This window comes from Diadema antillarum, unplaced genomic scaffold (assembly GCF_040938485.1).
Source record: "Diadema antillarum isolate AM-2024a unplaced genomic scaffold, OU_Dant_1.0 seq00001368_RagTag, whole genome shotgun sequence".
In the NCBI taxonomy this organism is placed as follows: Eukaryota; Metazoa; Echinodermata; class Echinoidea; order Diadematoida; family Diadematidae; genus Diadema; species Diadema antillarum.
In genome coordinates this window covers 417,160-438,382 of record NW_027272130.1, presented here as the reverse complement: position 1 = coordinate 438,382, position 21,223 = coordinate 417,160, and the positions used below count along the sequence as shown (strand labels likewise).

Here is a 21,223-nt window from a genome sequence, read left to right as displayed (position 1 = left end):
CAGAGTTTATTCTATCAGGATTTGTTCTCCTGCTGTTTAAAAAAGGGGGTTTTACAGTATTATGTACCTTTTCCTGATTTAGTTTTTTGCTTGTTCTGCTGTAATCTCGTACGAACATGTACATAATAGACTATGGGGCAAGCCGATTTTTATGCTTGTCTTGTTCTACGCATCTTGTGACTACCTGAAACTTATTTAGGAATTAAGATTTACATTTGTTATAGATAATTTTGTTAGTTCCCAGACTGGGAAGTGGAGCATTACTTAATATTTTGATTAAAAAAGTCAATATTTTTTTTTCACAAAATCGTCTGCTTCTCATTTCGCCTGAACTATCGGTACATCCGATTGGCCCATCCGATCATCGAATCGCCGACTGTCGCGAATCAACCGGCTTTGGTATTGCCTTACCGATCATGTCTGTCCCTGGAAGCTCACCTGATACTGATGGTAGGTGTTTTGTCCATTGTTCTTTTACGGAGAAACGATGGAACACATTTTTAAGCAGTGTTAAGATTTGGAAAGATTTAGTAAGATGTCAGGCCGATATCGCGAGAGATTTTGTGCAAGAATTTGGTTCTGATGCCCTAGCTTCCGATGCAGATGGCGATGGCTTACCAATTCCGGAACGTGGTGGATTTCACCCGACTTGCTATCGATATTTTACGGATTTATCAAAGCAAAAGCGGGGAAAACTCAACAAAGAGAAGCAACAACGAAACATATGATCATGTCAGACAGGTAAGCCGTGCATTCGTTTACAAATAGACCAAATAAATCTGCGAACTGCAGATACTGCTTAACAACTCCTTCAGTCCCACACGTAGCAAATCGTGTAATCTCCGGCGTATACATTCGCTGCGATACACTCTTTTCTAACTCTGTTATTAGTTAACGTTACGTGTCTCGTGAGAATGATGAAAACCCGATGCAGTGGTTCCCCATATGAAGTAAAGAAAGAATATCCCTCCCCCTTAGTTGACACTAAATGAAATAACTTAGATGGGAGCCGTGTGGGAATAAACGGCTTAGTCACGTCACCCCCTCATTTTACGACTCATTATGACTAATGAGTAGGGCCTACGGTAACCCCGGGACGCTCCTTGTAGGCCTACACAGTATGCTGCGCGTTGGGGCTGGTCGCAGTTCGGCCTACGGTAGATAATTAACTTCATTAAGAAATATAAAAAAGAATTATTAGGATGAATGCCGTGGGGATATGAACGGCACATATGAACAAAATCAATACAATAAAGATAAATAAGTATGGATACAATGCCGTGTGGATATAAACCAAAAACAAATGTACACCAGACTTTTACTCTGTGACCATAGAGATGTTAGTGTTATACTGTGCCACACAAGTGTGCACCCCATCATAATCCCCATTTATTTTGCATTCATGTGTGTGAAAGGTCCCATTACTTGTAATTGGACCTTTTATTTGCAGAAGTGGTTTTCACTACGTGCTAGAGCACTTTGGTATCCAGGTAGATAAAATTTACACGCTCAGCCAATATCATTAAAATTCAATAGATCTTTCGGAAAATATTATCAAAGCGTTGTTCAAATCGCTCATAAATTTACCAGATTGAATCACGGGATGGGTCGATATTGGATTCAAGAATTCCTACTGCGTAATAGACATGGACACCACCAATTTGCCAGTCAGTAAATATGGACAGCAAAAATGATATAATTTTTACCGTTAGTTCACAAACTTCTTAAGTATTCACATCATATTCATGTATATTTCTAAAATCTTTGAGTTAATGTTTGACTTCTTTTTGCTTTAATTATGATGTCCATCTTTACTGATTCGCACCTTATAAATATGCAGTGCCCATTTTTATTCTGTAATTTGAATCTTTGCCTGTCTTTTTAGTGATAGCCTCAGTTTAAGATAGTATCTTGTGATGTACACAACATTCAGACAGTGCATCATCCCATGGAGGATGAAGTGATGATGTCGAAGTTTGAACTCAATATCACTTCTTCCGTGATCTGATCTGTTTAAAATTTATATGAGTGATTTGAATAGTGATTGAGGATAGTACATGAAAGTTTGGTGGAATTTTTTAGCAGCACAGCATATTTTATCCATATGAATACCAAAAATGCACTAGCGCCCATTGATATATCTCACGATGAAGTTGACTTGGCAAAAAGTAATCTAACAAAGTAAATATTTGTAACAAATATCCACGAACATGGAGTCAGAATAAGTTACTGCTACTCGAATGGTAAGCCAACTAAAAGTGGCTTGTGCCCCACTTGTATGTACATTGTAAGACTAATTCAACTGCCGTACAGGCCCCGTACTATGAACAAAAAGGATGGGCTCTAAGACCATCGAATTTGCAGCTAAATTCCACTTTTCTGAAATAAGGTTTACTGTATGACATTATGCTCCCAGTGTTAGTTTCTTTCTCAATAATAATGTTATGGAAATGTAACAAGTACAATGTAGCTGATTCTTAATCACTCATTTGTTTCAATTTTCATTTATTTCTACAGAGTCAGAGCCCTCTACATCAAGTCCTGGTGGTCAAGCTGCAGGTCTGTGTGCCTCCGCAAAGAGACACTTGCGTTCCTCAGATACAAGTTTTGCTGGAGTTCCAAAGCAACCCTCTGTCTCTGCCCACATTCTCCCCAATATATGCATCATCTGCAGACAAAAATGATAAAACATTTAAGGACTCTGACGGGAAGAAAAGGAAGGAACCCTTAATGTTGTGCGAGCAGCCAGATGGTGGAAAACTAGCCACAGCCGCAAAAGACAAAAAGGACGAATATATTCTCCTTCAGATCCAGGGCCGAGACTGCGTAGCCATTGAGGTACGATATCATCGCAGTTGTCTCAGGAGCTATACATTATAGCAGTCAAGAAAGAGTGTTCTTTCTCAACCCGTCAAAGAGAAATATGGGAAGGTATTTGCTACATTTTGTAGCAATGTTATTGACGAGAGAATAATCAAGCACAAAGAAATATATCGAATGTCGTCATTGAGACGATTGTTTGTGAAAGCTGTGAGAGACATTGAGTGCCAGGATGCTACAGGCTACAAGACGTTCAGTCTTGAGCAGCGCATTAAACGCAGGTATCCTCAACTCTGCTTTCTTCAGCCGCATAGGAGGTACACAAGTGAAATTGTCTACGTCGAGTCACTGTCAACTGAAGACCTTATGCCCGGAGCAGTCGGCTCTGAAACAGATACAACCACCACCACCACTGATACAGACACCTTCTTCTCTAGTACAGTCACAGACACCACAGACGATGAAAGAGTTGAACTTCTGAAGAAGCCAACGAAGGGTAGATCCAAATCTCCGATACCTATAGCTTCACTACGAGATCGTTATGCCACTGCACAAGACTTAAAGGATGACATCATGCAGACCAGGACTAATCTACCATGGCCTCCAACATCATCAGATTTAACATTGGAATCTTCACGCACTAATGTATCCTCCAAGCTGTAAAACTTTTTAGCATGGGTTGTTAGGTGCTTCTGATGATCCAGAGAACAAAGAAAAAGTGAAGATAGGAGAGGCAGAGGATCGCCGCATCCTTACAATATGTCAAGATATTATCTACTTGGCTACAAAGGGGAGACAGATGATGCCCAAGCACGCATCTCTTTCAATGGCAATGCGTCATTTGACTGGATCGTCAGAGCTGGTTGGACTACTTAATGGTTTTGGATATTGTGTGTCACAAACCACTGTCTTGGAGCATGATACAGCTCTAGCACTGCAGGAGATAGAGAAAGGTCCGAGTAACCTGCCTTCAAATCTGTAAAAGTCCTCCAGTTTGGGATAACGATTTCGGGGAAAGAACACTATCAGGAAAAGAGACAACGCACAACACGAATGGGATAGCTGTTCAACACGACAATGTTGCTGGCGTAGTCCCTCAAGCTCTACCAGTTCAGAATAGGAAGAAGACAAGACAGCAATCACTGCCTGCACCTGCCACAGCACTGGTTAGATTCACCGGCCAGAAAAAAATCATCACCAGAGGCATTTGATGATTCTGTGCCGCTTAAGATGAGTCAGTACAATGATGTTCTTTGTCCTTACAAAGAAAAGGATGCAGCCTTCTATGTTGCAAAAATCCTCACAGGAACGATTACTCCCATCGTGGACTGGATTTAATCAACTGCTTTCATCCTATATCCTTCCTAAGGCAACCATAGCATACTTGCCAGTGATAGATGCCAGCCCTACAGATTTCAACACAGTCCACACAGTACTACACCGAAGTTTGGAGATAGCACATCAGTGGGAACTTCCAGCCATTGTGATAGTGGTTGCCCATTCCATTTATTGCAAAGCGCAGACGATCCGCTGGCAGGAACCAACATTCCTTTAGAAGATAGTCATTCGTCTTGGGGCTTTCCACACAACAATGGCAGCTCTTGCTTGTATTGGAAAGCGATTTCAAGAGGCAGGATTGCAAGACATTCTTATCGAAGCAGGTGTCGCAGCTATAGGTTCAGTCGCTGGTGTGATGAATGGCCACAACTACAATAGAAGTATCAGATGTCACAAAATCATGGCCGAAGCACTTCATCGCTTGCGCTGGCAGAGCTTCATGTGTACCTTGGAAGAGGAGAGGCAACATTGGTAAAGAGAAGAAGTGTCATCTCTACAAGGGTCATTTCCAAGTGAGTTCACCAACCACATTCAAGGAGAGGTGTACCAAGCAATGGTCAAGGAGTATGACAATTTCATTGAAGAAGGGAAGAAGGATGCTACATTCAACTTTTGGTCTTCCTATCTTGAAATGGTAGAAAATGTCCTTCTATTCATACGAGCAACACGAGAAGGGGATTGGCAACTCCATCTTGCTTCAGAGAGAGCCCTGCTCCCTTGGATGTTTGCATATGCCAGAACAAACTATGCACGTTACCTTCCAGTGTATTGGATAGAGATGAGCCAACTTCCTACCACCCATCCTTACATTTACGAGGAGCTGATGAAGGGTCACTTTGGAGTCCAACGCCAAGACAGTCATGGATTTGCACAGGTGGCATGCGATATGAGCATTGAGCAGACTGTGAATAGAGACACAAAGACCAGAGGAGGAGTAAAGGGGTTCTCTAACAACCAAGGAGCTACAAACCGTTGGGTCAGAGGCCACCATGAAAGAGCACTCATCACAAGACAATGTGAAGAAATGGCTGGAAAAGGCCAGAAGTCTTCAAAAAGAGAAGACCTAACAAAAAGCAGAATGGCAAGAGACCAGCAGGATGTAGCCAACATCATGAGTACTGTCAACAACATGACAAATCCCTTTGTAGTAGATCGGGAGACAGATGCTGATGATCTTGTCCACCTCTCTTCAGGCATTGTTGCACCAATCAATGTTTGCTCAGATCTCCTGAAAGCAGGGGAGAAGGGGGATGAAGCATTCATCAACTTTGCCAAAATCAGACTACAAGGAGATACGGATCTGAACAAGACAATCACCAAAATGAAGTTTAAGACCTTTGCCAATTCCGACAAGCCAAAAGTCAACATCAAAGGGAAAGAAGTTGTAAAGAAGAGTGCTCTTGAGTTACTGGCAAGGCTCATCATCATTGTCCGCGTGCGTAAAGTTGATCAACGAAAGATGCTAAGTCACTGCTTAAGCCCATACCCACCAGCCATTTGTAAACAAGATGGATGCTTAGTCAAAAGCAACAAGGCTGCCCTTCTTCACCAACTGGAAAATTTACCAGAGTCATCCCCAACCTTGGATCCACCACAAGAGTCAGTGTGGATTATTGATGGTATGGCATTGCTTCAATGTTTCATTCCAAGTAAAATGCCTGCTACCATGGGACAGTTGGCCAAAAAAAAAATCCTGAAGGATGCAGTTTACCTAGCCAGAAGCACCAAGTCTGATGTTGTCCACTTTGTCACTGACACATACCCGTCTGTCAGCATCAAAAGTGCAGAAAGAAAAAGGCGTGCTGCAAGTGGATCCCAGCGGATTAAGATTGCAAACCAGGATCAACCAGTTCCAAACCAATGGAAGAAATTCTTGGTAAATAGCTTCAACAAGCAACACTTTACCAAGTTTAATGAGACTTGGTGTGCTTTTGGTGCAGATGAATTCAATGGAGTTGATGTATACCTAGCTCATTGTGAAAAATGCAACAAGTTATCTTGTCATAGAGGTACCACTGTGAGTGAAGCAATTCCAGAGCTATATACTACTCAAGAGGAGGCTGACACAAGGATGATGCTACATGCAAAGTACATCAGCAACATGGGTACGAAGAATATCATCATAAAGAGCCCAGATACGGATTCATTTATCATCGGCATTGCTGTGTCTGCCAAACTTGATAGTTCCAAGTTGTATTTTCACACTGGAAAGCAAGATAAGGAGCGTACACTTGACTTGAATGCGATACAAAGTCATCCAGGAGATAACATCAGCGATGCAACCATAGGCCTCCACTCATTCACAGGTTGTGATGCCGTGAGTGCTTTGTATGGACGGGGAAAGACCAAGCCCTTCTCGCTAATGTCCAAGTCTTCAAAGTCTACCAAGGCTTTTCAGGAGCTTGGAAAATCCTTCACCCTTACAGATGACTTGATTTCTACTCTGGAGGAATTCATTTGCAAGTTGTATGGGATGAACAAAATCAGTTTGTTTGTTTGTTTTATTTCCGTCATAAACATACATACAGATATAAAAGACAACATATGAGGTACAGGGAAAATGATACATCATGCATAAAAATGAAGCATACATACATAGCAAATGAATAATGTGACACATCATCGATATACCAAAAAAAAAAATGAGGAAATAGAATGTACAGTAGGATTATATAGAGAGATAACGGCTGGATAGCCCATAATCAGCTGCACTTTTCTGGTGCCGCTGGTCTTCCATGGGGACCAGTTATAAAGGGTTGTGGAAAAGAAAAAAAAAGAGTAGAAGATTACATAATTATATAAATACAACATTATAATACATTTGTAGTCTCATGAAAACTTATAATGCAATAATCATACAAAATCTCAGGGCAAAGTACGCTTTATTGAAAAGTGTAGATACATTTCTCGTGTATCAGACAAAAGTATATATATATATATATGGGTCAGAATTTTGAACGATGTACAATTGAGCCAAAACAAGGCAAAATTTAAAAAGTAGGAAATTCTCCAAATCATTCATCTTACCTGAAAGAGTATAACTCAAGCTTTAATATGAACCCAATTATACTAGGATTTTCCCAGAGGAACAAGTTTTTATTCACCGCTGAAGTTTACCATGTCCAGAGCAGCGAACGTCCGTAAGGAATAGTACTGCACATACATTTGAATACCATTTAACATAGTTTCCAAAGATCTGATTCAGTTCAATATCCTGACGAAATATCTAAAGGGACATGTGTACGTGATTGCAGAATATTAAGCTTGTACTCTTAACCTGTACGTAATGGTAGACAACTGATGATTTAACTAAATTCGTCATTTCTGTAAAAATATTGCTCTTCCGCTAAACACTTTCTCCACTTTACGCGCATTTTACAGAAACTCAATATTTTCACCTCTTATTTCACTATCCTATACTTTAATCCTCACTCCCAAATAATAATATACCTTTTTAAGATGTATCTCATCTGGGCAGTCTCTATAACCCAACAAACATAGCATAGTTTTCATCACGGAGGTTCGCATGTAGCTCACGGACGTTCGGAACAAACAAGATATTGAACAATGCAGTTCTCTTGAGTTGGAAATGCATTCTACTCACAACAAACAGCAATTTCATGTCGAGAACAAACTCCTCTGCAAAATCCTGAATAGATATTACCAATTCTCAATTATATAAGCTTGTTTATCTTCTCATACTGAGGAATCAAAGAAAACAATTTTCCATCTCTCGTAAATGAACGTACAAACGTACGTGTAATCTCAGTGACGTAGTCCATCCTTGAGAACGAATATATTTATCAAAATTTTGCGATCATGAAGTAAATATTCAGGTCCTAAACTTCAATAAAGTCTACAATGCAAAGTTTGCGTTTTATATAACGAACATGGTCACAGCTAAAATTATGACAAAGAATTAATATAGAAAAACAACAGAAATGTGCTCCGTTATAGAAATACGAAGTTTAGCTGGGGAGGGCAAACGAATACGTTAGGAAGAAATCCCTCTGTGTTTGCTTCTTGTGTTACACACTGTTACCGAGAAAAATTTGTGTTATTATATTAGTCAGAAATGATAATAGGTTCGATACTGCGAAGATTCGTCATAACAAGACACAATAAGTCCATATACCTTGGATGGATGTTTGTGACTTCGATATTATACAATATGGTTTGTTATAACAAACCTTTTGTAGCGCGTCATTTCGGAGGCTCGTTATTCATACAGTTTGTCAACACGAAAATTGATAGAGTTCGTATAATAATGACGCTTTTTTATTCGGTAAATGATAGGAATCTCCGAAGGTTAACCGAAAGGCTTATTAATTGGAACATGAAAACTTATGTTCGCTTATCCAAATGCGGAGAAACAAGTTAACAACTAAAATCCTCCAATTTCAAAACCTCATAATAACCGTTTTCACCTAAACGAATATCAGACCCATTCCACTTTTAGAAGAACGGACCTAAAAATAATGATCCTTAATATCTATCTTTCGAAGAACATTTCTAACAAACCTCCTGAATTAACTACATTTTTTTTAATATTTTGGAATAACAAACCCTTGGACATCGGAGTAACGAATCTTAGGAACGTATCAAAGTGCAACCTTAAACCTATTCTTAATCATTACTTTTTTAACATGTGTTTTCAAAGTAAGCACAAAAGCACAAACAAACTGACGATCTCTCTGTCTCTTAAATGTAAAATGAAAAAAAAAAATCTTGGAAAAAATTACAAATGAATATTGCTTTTCATTGATGAGTATAAAACAACACCATGTGATGATAAGCGGATGATTTGTGTGTTTTCATCAGACAATAATTGTATACTGCATGATTTTTGCTCGCTTGTGACGGCATTTCAATGAATAAAAAACATAAACAAACAAACAAAAACTTCTCCAGAGGAATTTGGTATAACGGGAGTGCACTGGCAATTCTTTTCTCTGTGTGTTGGAGCTCGATCCCTTCTCAGTTTCTCAGTCATTTTCATTCAACTGCTTCCACGTCCTTTTGAAACTTTTCCGTTTCTTATTCAACACATGCTCATTACAGACTTCTTCCGTCATTATCCTGAATGTGATTGCGGAGCACTTTTCGGATATGTTTTGGTTTGTTTTGTTTGTTTTTTCCTGTTTGGTCGCAGCATGTTCAGGCTATTGAGGGAATGAGAGAAAAATCGTCATGAAGAGAAAAATAAGAATGAATTAAGGCATTTAATATCATGACAATTACAGCGAACGTCCTTTATGGAGACCAAAACTGGATGTGTTCTGTTTGAGACGGCAGCTACCATACTCAAAAGATAAACACTTAGAGCACCTGTCACTAAAAAGTGGCACTGATCCTCTTTCTCCTACTATGTAATCCATTGACTTATTCAACCAACGAACATCCGTGAAAAAAACGTTTTCCGTTCGTTATTACAGGTAAATTGAGTGCTGAACGCTATTCATTTTCAGGTATGAGCGGCTCGGTGATTTGGTAATATTTTCAACTAACATTAATCTTATGTGCAGTGATATATTTGTAATTGTCAGAAATTTCCTTTCTCGGACAGAACGTCCGTGAGCGAAACTTTCAGAACCTGTAACAGTACAAATTGTCTCCAGAACCTCATTAGAAAGAGATTTAAACGCACAGAAATTACAGATTACGCAAAATTCCATTTTCCCATAACTTTGTTTTAAGTATTTAGCTGTTTTTGTATAATTAGAGGGAAAACAAGCGTAAAATTGTGAGTAAATTTTCAATTGTTTGTTCATCATGATCACATAACGCCTTAAAAATTCTGAAACTACTGCTCTAAACTCATTATTTACTTTGTAAAACTTTATTTGTCGCTATTCGAGCCAAAAGTTTTAAAGAATACAGGACACTTTCGGGACAAGTTATCCCTATTGGAGGGATTGCATACGACACGGACGTTCTCTGGAATTATCACGGACGTTCGTTCTACTACTAGGGTCATGTTCCAGGACGGATAACTAATCGGCAGAGAGTACCTAGCCTTCCTAACTCTTTCAAAAATTTGAAAAGGTATTGTGAATGCAAATTATAAGAAATTTGACATCCTTACAACATATGTATTGCTCAGAGGGGGATCAGGAGGTGAATTATCAGATAAAATATCAATTATTTGCTTGGTTTTTGGTGAATTGCATGGTCCAAAAACTGCGGACGAACCTCAGTCCGCTCCAAAAATGGCATGCAGCTCCTCAGCAAGAGAGCCAAAGGTAAAATGCACCTTCGCCATCAAAGCAAGATGGTGTCCCACTCGAAAACGTTTTAATCATCACGGACGTTCTTTTTTTCTTGGAGGTTCGTCTAAAAATACAATTTCGGTTCCTATTTGACAAAGGATGGACAGAAACTCAAAACAAACATATTATCGTGTGGCTAGATCTTAGTTGATTACGACTCAGAACAATATCGCCGATAACGTTTCATGGGCTACGATCTTTATTAGAAAATAGCGGAAGCACGTCCGTGACGAAAACTGAGTATAATTTTGCATAAAAGAATATTACGTCCCATGTACAGCCAGCAGATGTACAATTTTTGCAGGATATGTTCATTAGGTGGAACACCATATTTTCGTATACGTTACAGTTGGGACAACAAAGTAGAATTTGCAGCAGCGATAGAAATAAAAGCATCACGGACGTTCGTCTGTTTAGGACTTTGATATTTTAATTGTTCTCTGTAATTTTGTACGTGCTCATAAAGTTCTTATAATTTTGTGGTACATACCCATAATATGTAAGATCCAGAACATGGTCAGATATTAGATGCCACGTACCATTAAAAATGCACATCATTAGTTTGAAAAACAAAATTTATTGTGAAAATAGCGTTTTTACCGTATTTTTACGCTTTAAGTCCTTGTGAAATGAAAAATATCAGGCAAAAGGCAACCAAACCATATATTTCCTGAAAGGAAATTTACCAATCTTTGAGATGACATGTAAAAATCTGGTTTCTTAAGAATGTCAGAAGGTACTAAAATTGGCAATTGTACATCGTTCAAAATTCTCACCCATATATATATATATATATATATGAGTAAGGCTGTTATATAGTTTGGCTCCCCTGTAGAAAAATGCACGTTTGCAGAAGTTTGTCCGAGGATTTGGAAGGCTGAGGCTATAGTACCGAAATTGGTAGGGTTTGGGGGAATAAAATATATTTTCGTGTAAATAGGTAGGTGTTAAATCATTCAAAATCTTGAAAATCATTACTCCGACATGAAATTTTTGACGGGATTTTAACGTTTCCCACTGTAATATATCATGTATTAACCTGACAGAAAAATGTAATTTAGGATTGACCTTCAGAATAATTCTTCCTGCTCTATTTTGCAGTTTTTGCAATTGATTTATATGTTTTTCACAAGAAGACTCCCAAATAACATTTGCATAATCCAAATGAGGAAGAATAACATTGCGATATATCAAATTCAAAGAATTTCTGTTTATGAAATATGTCAAACGACGAAGGAAGGAAATCATACGGCCTACTTTTTCACACAGATAATTTACATGAACGTCCCATCTGAGTTCATCATCAATGTACAATCCTAAATACTTCAAACTTTTAACCTGATTAATTTCATATCCTTTAATACTTAAATCCAAACTATTATATCTTTTCAACATATATCGATTACCAATTAACATACTCACAGTTTTAACATAATTAATTTTCAATTTGTTCTTAGACATCCAACTATCTAATACAAATAGTTCCTTATTCAATATTGTTTGTACTTTTTGTGGGTCTTTGTGAGAAAAATAAATAACAGTGTCATCCGCATATAAATGCACATTACATGAATCAAATATGGAAGGTAAGTCATTAATAAATATGATAAACAACAATGGACCCAATATCGATCCCTGTGGCACACCGAGCTTAATATCCAGTTCTTCAGAGGTACAATTTCCTATAAAGTTACTATTTTTCTGTCAGATGAGTAATTTTCAAACCATTTAAGGGTGGGGCCGTTAATACCTATTGTGAAAAGTTTATGCAGCAGACATTTAGGGTTGATCATATCAAAAGCTTTTTGCAAATCTACAAAAACTGCACCAGTGTATAATCCGTTATCCAAAGCCTTCAACCATTCATCGGTTACTTTAATCAGTGCCGTGGAGGTTGAATGTTTTGGCCGAAATCCGGATTGTTCCATTATGAGTATATCATTTCTACTTAAATGTTGAAGTAATTGTTTTTGTATAATCTTTTCAAGAATTTTTGATAAACACGATAAAATAGAAATTGGTCTGTAATTATTTGGAATCAATCTATCACCCTTTTTATGTAGAGGAATGATTTTTGCTATCTTCCATTTATTTGGAACTTTTCCTTGGGTTATAGATTTATTAATCAAAAAAGTTATTGGTCGAACAATTGCATCCTTTGACATTTTTAGGATCTTTACTGATATTCCATCTAATCCGACTGACTTCTTATTTTCTAATTGTTCTATTTCCTTTGAAACTTCACTTTCACTTACAGTAGAAAACGTTAATGGATATTGCACACATGGTTCGCAAGTGGCAGTATCAGTACAGATTCTGTCTACAGGTTCTACTACAGTATCAGCTGATTCAGAAATCAAACTGGTTGCAACATTGGCAAAATGGTGATTAAATTCGTTTGCCATACTTTGACACTGACTGGGTGGAGGCTGAGAGGAAGAACATTTTTTGGGTAATACTGATGATAATGTTTTCCATGAGTTACTATAACTTTGATCTTTAGTTAAATGTTCCGTAAAATATTTGCGTTTAGACTTCATAATAAAAGATGTTACTTTATTTTTTGATTTACGATATTCTTTCCAGATACTTTCATCTTTGGTTTTTATTGCTTTCCTTTTTAATAAATCACTTTCCTTCATTAATTTAAAAATTGTTTCATTTAACCATGGTGATTGAGTTTTCCGAACTCTCTTGGTTTTTACGGGCATATGCTTATCAACAACTTCAAATAATAATTTTTCAAATTTTCCAGTACATTTATCAATACAATCCTCCTCTTCAACTTCCACCCAGTTCTGATTTGAGAGATCAGCCTTGAATATATCTATATCTACATCTTTGGTTTTTCTGTATGTAACATATTTCACACCTGAATGAACCTGATGAGCTTTCCAGATTAGGTAGCTCATTGAGTGATCACTTACTCCATTGTGTATAACACCATGCGATTTGATCATCTCAATGCTATTTGTTAGCATATGATCTATTAAAGAAGCTGTTTTGTTTGTTATTCTGGTACATTCGCTGTAATTGACGAAATGCAAAGAATAAATACTATTAATCTGTTTGTATCGATTCACAACATAGTCATCTACCTCTTTACTAATGTCGAGATTTATATCTCCCATAACAATCAGATGACAATCGATGCTTTCGGTGAATTCTAAGAATTGTTCATATTGATCTAAAACATCACACTTAGAGTTCGGAGGTCGATACCAATTTGTTAGTAATATAGGTTTGGAATTTTTGATGCGTAAAAGAATAGGAATGGCTTCCAAATCAGAAATAGGAGAGTCATTCAATAAATCAAATTCTAAACTGTTATGTACATAAAATGATACACCGCCACCAGACCTGTTGCGATCTTTACGAACTATGTTATAATGAGGAATTTCAATTTCACTATCATAAATTGAATTATCAAGTCTTGTCTCATTAAGAGCGAGAACATGTATGTCGTTATGATATAAGATTGTTCGTATCTCATCGATGTGTTTCGTCAGGCTAACAATATTCAATTGAACAAATTTCAAACCTTTAACCGAGAGCTTGTTATACACCATAGTTTCGGCTGAATTGGGTAGGGATTGAGCATCGGTTTGTCCTTCTGAATTAACATTGATTACATCATTTTGTTCACTATGATTTTCGATATCTGATTCATAGAATGGTAAAAGTTTCATGATACACTTTGGGCATTCCCATCCAGCGAACTGATGAGAAGCATCATTGTATAAATGCAGTGGTACACTAGCACACGAGACATGTACCCATTGGTTACAAGATATGCACAAGAGACCCTTTTGACCTGTTTTGACAGCACATTTGCATAAAACACAGGGAAAGTTGATAACCATGAGACAATACGAGGGGAAACTCATACACACACTAAAAAAAAAAAGATAAGTAAGAAAGTATAAAGCGTAAAAGGGAGAAAAAAAAACTGACACAGAAAAATTGATTATGTTCACAAAGTTATTACTTTCGGAAAAAAAAAGTGATAAGTTGATAATATCAATATACAAAACAGTTACAATGTAGTCAGAAAGTCACATCGCTTTAGTGAAGCGTGAATATTATTTTGTGACTCAATAAATGATTGCTTAAAACATGATGTCCGACTATCTCTAACGTATACTATACATAGGCTTACACACATTTGGCTGAAACAGAAATGGGCGAGTAGGCCGAATTGCTGGCCTGCAAGGCATGCACATTCAGCGAAACCGGGCATTATCTAATGACAACACGTTGTTACAAAGGTTGTTGACCCCTTGCTATATAAAAGCGGAGGAGAAATAGACTTACAGTCTAATTCGACTGTATATTGTCCATAAACTAACGCACAATATACTTGAACGAAAATTGGGCAAATAGGTTGTATTCAGTAGCCTGCAAAATATGTAATACATTCAAAGAAACCATGTAGTATCTATATCACATGTTGATACACATGAGGTATTGACCTCTTGCTATTAAGCAGTGCAAAAAAAGGTTTACACGTCTAATTCAACCGTATATTGTAAACTAACACACAAATTTTGCTTGAACAAATCGGGCAATATATTGTATTGAGTAGTCTGCAAGACATGTACTGCCATAACTTTGATTAGTACGAGAAGACAAACCACGTGTTATCTATATCACAAGTTGATACACATGGGGTATTGACCTCTTGTCATTAAGCAGAGTATATAGAAACAGGCTTACACGTCTAATTCAACCATAGTAAACCAACACACAAATTTTGCTTGAACAAAATCGGGCAATAGATTGTATTGAGTAGTCTGTAAGACAGACACGGTCATAGCTTTGTCGGAACAAAACAACAAAACAATGTATTATCTATATCACAAGTTGACACGCATGGGGTATTGACCTCTTGCTATTGAGCAGAGCAGAAATAGGCTTACACGTCTAATTCAACCGTATATAATAAACTAACACAAAAATTTTGCTTGAAAAAAAATGGGAAATAGATTGTATGAAGTAGTCTGCATAACATGTACGGTCAATAGCTATGTCAGTATGAAACAACAAAACCATGTATTAATTGTAACATAGATTGACACACGTGGAGTAATGACCTCTTGCTATTAAGCAAGGCACGTATAGTTCAGCCGTAAATTGAAAATTAACACATAAATTTTGCTTGAACAAAATTGGGCAATAGATTGTATTGAGAAGACTGCAAGACATGTTCTATAGTCATTTGCTTTGTCAGAACGAAAACAAAACCATGTACAATGTATTATCTATAACACAGATTGATACACATGGGGTATTGACCTCTTGCTATTAAGCAGAGCAGAAATTGGCTTGCACGTCTACTTCGACCGTATATAGTACAATTACTCACATCTTTAGCTTGAACAAAAATCGAGCAATAGGTTATATTGAGTAGTTTGCAAGACTTGTATGTACATGCAATAGCTTTTGTCAGTAAGACACCAATCATTTTTTGGTTACGTCAAATTGACACAAAGTTGTTGACTTGTTGCTATTAAGTGGAACAAAAAGGGGGGAAAGCTTTTTGGAAGAAAAAGGAGAGACATGTGTGGCAAATAATGGCCGTACACACTATATAGGTTAAGTTTGTCGTCGGTAGTAATAGGCAATTTGGTATGAATTACTCAGCAGATAATGAAAAGGGTATAATCTTCTTAGCTTACAACAACGGGGTACCAGAACGTCGCGCAACGCTTACAATGGAAGATAGGAATTGTGCGAAAGTCATCCATTCAGCTTTTGTTCGTTGTTTTCAGCTTTTCGAGCTTTTCGAGGTCGGCTTTTGTGACGAGGGTTACACGGCGATCATCGTTCGTTCGTACCTGGATTCGGCCACCTTGAGTCCAAATGTTCTTCACAACCTGTTTGTATTTCGATTTTGCTTCCCAGAAAAGATCCCCTCTCACCTTTGTCAAACTCTCCTGGATGTAGATTTGGGCTCCATCTAGGTTCCTCAACTTTTTACGAGCTTGATACACTCGATCACGCACTGTATATTTTGTGAATTTGACGATGATTCCTTTTGTTTTCCCCGCTTTAGCTCCAAGCCTGTGAGATCTGTCGATGTCATGTTCCTCGAGCTTGACATCTAGCTTTTCCTCGCAGAGTTTCCTCACGAGCACATCCGTGTTTTCGTCGTCCTTTTCTGAAATTCCATGCAGGATGAGACAATTTCTCCTCGAATATTGTTCAGCGTCATCCTGCTTGTCTTTCAAACTGTCGATATCCTTCTGTAGCTTTGCAATCATATCATCTCTCTCAGCTAATTCGAAGTCTAATCGCTCCTTGATGCTGTCTGCCACTGTTTGCGTGATGAGAGACGTGATTTCTTCAATCAATGACGCCTTTATCTTGCTTACTAGGGTATCTAGAAGCTCACTGTTGTCTTCTATTGCCTTCGATACCTCTTCCCGAATGTCCTTGGTTAGGTTAGTGGCAGAATCCTTGGACTGTCCCCGTCGAGTTTTCGTCATGGTACTTATGTTTATTGCGTACACGAATACAGGAACACAGTCACTGCAACACGTGGGACTATCACATAAATTTTGCGCGATGAGAGATATTCAAATAGCGAAGCAAAAAGTGAGTTCCGATAGCAATAACATGCAAACTGGATAAATACTACCATACATTTTGTCTCGTTGAAGTCGAAGAAAGATGCATGAGCCGATCAAACATGTATATCTGATATTTTGCTTCACAAAAACGATGGAATACGGAGCGATTGTCTAACCACGTCCGTTCATGCCGAATTGACGTCCGTACAGTGAACGAAGCAGGATATGCTATGTTTTTCCTGGCTACTAGACAAGAAGACATTATGCCCCCTAACAAAGATGCCCTCGTGAAACATATCCAGAGGGCCAATTACTAAGCGGCTATTTGGAGACGCTGCTTAGAGAGCCAGCCAGATGTTCCGTCACCAGTTGGTCAAGGCTGGAAGCTAGTTGATGGAGGACTTGGAATAGACTGGATGGATATGTTACCAGCTCAACAGAGCATTCTTGAACTGACTTCATGCAAATGTAAGAAGTCCAGGTGTAAAGCCCCAGGTGCAGGTGATCAGTGTTGTGCGTCTATGGACCTTCCTTGTACAGAACTGTGTGAGTGTAAGAACTGTGAGAACATGGTTACGCCAGATGAGGAGCCAGTCGTTGATGACGTAACAGATGATGATGAAGGGGATAACAGTGATGATGAGGAGAATCTTGAAGAGGAGGAGTTATTCTAACATATACAGGTAGATAGCAGAAACCTTTTTACATATCCCTTAAATAAGTTTTCTTTTTCACACTTTAATATTTCATAAAGAAATATGAAATTAGACCACATCCTTATTATTATTCACTTATTAAGCCAATATATGACTTCAATGTTTATATGCAATATATTCAAATTTATGGATTGATGTTTTCTGGGGATTCAGCAATGTATTCCATTAAACTTTCATTGAAGAAGGACCTACAATACTTGGGATCCAGTTTGCTTGTAGAGTTCAAATTGTCAACATTTTTTTTTTATTGGAAAGGAAACTGTCATTTTATTTTAATTTGTTGCATACAATTGTTGAAGTCATCTGTCACCATGTGTGTAAGTGAAAATTACTTGCCTTCATTTTAATGCTTGTTTTTAGATCTTTTCCTTTACACATTAATTCTTCGATGGTGCTCCACTTCTTGAGCTGGAAACTACCTGAATTTAAGGCATATTTTTGGTCAGTTTAGGTCAAAGTCATTTCGGGAGCTATTTATACCGTATACTCTAAATGACCTCTGACACCTCTGACCTCCTGACCCCCAAATCGTATCAGATTATTGCCACTCCCACAATGCATACTTGAGCCGAGTTTGAAGTAGATCCCTCAAGCGGTTCTTTAGTTATTGTGAAAACAAGGTATTTTATGTTCATAATGACCTTTGACCTTTGACCTTGTGAACCCAAAGTCATTTCAGATTATCGTCGCACCCGTATGCATACATGAATCAAGTTTAAAGTTGATCCCTTCAGTGGTTCTTGAGTTATAGTGAGAAGCTATTTTCATGTATATAATGACCTGTGACCAATGACCTTTGACCTTTGCGGAAGTGCTGCACTTCCACAGCTGGGAACTATGAGAATTTTGATCAGGGATTCAATACCTACATTTTGAGCCATAATTTAGGTAGTCACAAGACGGAGACAACAAAAGTCATTTTTGGAGCTATTTTCACCCCTCACCCCATAGCCTATAATGGATCAAGGCTGAGATCAGTTAGAAATGCGGGTTCGCTGACCCCAGTCACCTCATTCAGGTGCCTGGTTTTGTGTAGAACAAAAGATTCTGAGAGCTTAACAGCGCACGCTCTATTCATACCTCGCACATAATCGATATTTCCATTGTTTACGGGCACATGTAGTTGACCGTAGAAAGGGGGACACAATGAACCACTTGACTGCCTTCACACAGCTGGATTACCAACCTGTGTGCCTCTCTGTCGACGGGCGAAAAGAATGTCGTTTGGGGGCATTAAAGGCACTCAGAGAATTGCGGAAGGAACGGGTTAAAACTAACCCCGGAAAAGTAAATACAGCGTTATGTCTCTTTTTTCCCTATAAACTATAACTGAGATAAACACAGTGCTGGCCAGCTTTCCTTACAGCCACATAGACCTATCATTATCAGAGGCACACCCCTAGTGACTCCAACTATGACACGCCCAGCAAAAAGATGGAACTTCCGCAAGGCAAACTGGAACATCTATGTAAGGAAGAGACAGATAACCTAGCAGCCAATCTTCCTTGCCCATGGACTACGGACATCAACAAGGCCTATAGTGCTTTCCTCCATGCAGTCAGTGCTTCATCAAAAGCAACCATCCCACGAGGCTGTCGGAAAGAGTGCATCCCTGGATGGGACGAGGAGTGTGAACGGCTCCACAAGACTCTCCAAAACTCACCAAATGCTGAACATGCCGCAGAGGCGGCAGCCCAACAGAAGTCTCACCTTGACGATACACGGAAAGCACGCTGGCGGGAAGCCTGTGAGAGCATCGACTTCACACACTCAAGCCGGAAAGCTTGGCAACTAATCAACAGACTCACTGGGAGAACAACCAAGAAAAAGGTCTGCCCGTCACGCCAGATACAATAGCACGTACTCTCATCAACAACGGAAGATACCCTTTCCCTGACAAGGACTTCTCCCGCGACGTTTAATAACAAACTGAAAGAAATGAGAAACAATCCCTCCGTTGATCGTGATCTCACAGCAGCCTTCACCACCTCCGAAATGAAACAAGGATTAGGCACTCCTAAGCATGGGAAAGCCCCAGGCCCTGACAACATCCACCCAGAACAACTGTCACACATTGGCCCTCGCCTTAATGACTGGCTCAGACAATTCATGTCACGATGCCTCGCTGATGCCAAAGTCCCCCTGCTGTGGAAAAAGGCCACTGTTGTAGCCATTCTAAAGCCAAACAAACCCAGAAACGACCCTAAGAGCTACCGCCCCATCTCACTTCTGTCGGTGCCCTTGACTGTTCGAACGACTCATTCTAAACAGGAGAGAGAGCCTATCCTCGAGCATTTTCCACCAGATGAACAAGCAGGCTTCATTAAAGGGCGTAGCACTGAAGACCACGTGCTTGCAGCAACCAACCAAATCGAAGCTGCTTTCGAGGACAGGAAGAAATGTGGAGCTGTATTTATTGACCTCTCACCTGCCTATGTCACAGTCTGGCATCGTGGAATTGTCCTCAAGCTCCATCAAGCACTACAAGATAGACAGATGGTCCAAGCCATCACAAACATCATCTCAGACCGCTGCTTCAAAGTAATCATTGACGGCGCATTCAGCAGAACTAGGACCCTCAAGAACGGCGTCCCCCAAGGCTCGGTTCTTGCACCAGCACTCTTCAGTCTGTGCACAGCAGATATCCCCCACATCAGCAGCTCTAGATACGCCTATTACGCTGATGACCTGGCTATTTTCTCCACATCAAACTCCTTTGAAGAAGATGAACACACCCTCACCCAAGATATGCAGACTCTGCAGACCTGCTACCACCAATGGCGGCTAAAACTTAACGCACAAAATACCATTTCTTCTGTGTTCCACCTGAACAACAAGGAAGCAGACCGCCAGCTCCATGTCAAACTCCAAGGCTACTCCACCTTACCTCGGAGTGAAACTCGACCGCTCACTCACCTTCCGTCACCATGCACTGAATGTAGCTGGGAAAGCATCTGCCAGAGTGTGCCTTCTACGCAGACTATGCGGCCATGACTGGGGAGCCGATTTTACCACCCTTCGCTCCACCGCCCTCGCCCTTGTCTACGCTCCAGCGGAATACTGTGTCTCTGCCAGGGGGCGTAGCTGCCATACCATGAGAGTGGACACCCCACTCAACTCTGCTCTCCGCACCATCATAGGCTGCCTGAAACCAACCCCCACCCACCAGCTCCCTGTGCTAGCAGGCATTCCACCCTATCACCTTAGAAGAGAAACCGCTACAAGACAGGCAGCACTGAAGGCTGCCACGGAAGAATACCATCCCCTCCACACCAAGATCGATGCACGCTGTCCTCCCTAGACAGCGTCTCAAAAGCAGGAAGCATTTAATTAGGACTGCACAAGCCCTCTCCTCAGAGAACAGGAACCTCAGTCGAAAGGCCTGGCTCAACAACAAATGGAAGGAGCAACAGCCTGCAGGCAGACTCACTAACATGCTGCCACTTACATCTCATCTCCCTGGCTGCGACCGCCCACGAAAGGACTGGTGTCGCCTTAATCGACTCCG

At 39.5% G+C, this 21,223-nt stretch overlaps 2 pseudogenes; both read left to right on the top strand.

The window, feature by feature from the left end:
* The first annotated feature begins 416 nt into the window (after positions 1–416).
* Positions 417–3,483, top strand: LOC139708710 (uncharacterized; annotated as a pseudogene).
* Positions 3,484–6,229: 2,746 nt separating this feature from the next.
* On the top strand, positions 6,230–17,673 carry LOC139708704 (uncharacterized; annotated as a pseudogene).
* Positions 17,674–21,223: the final 3,550 nt, after the last annotated feature.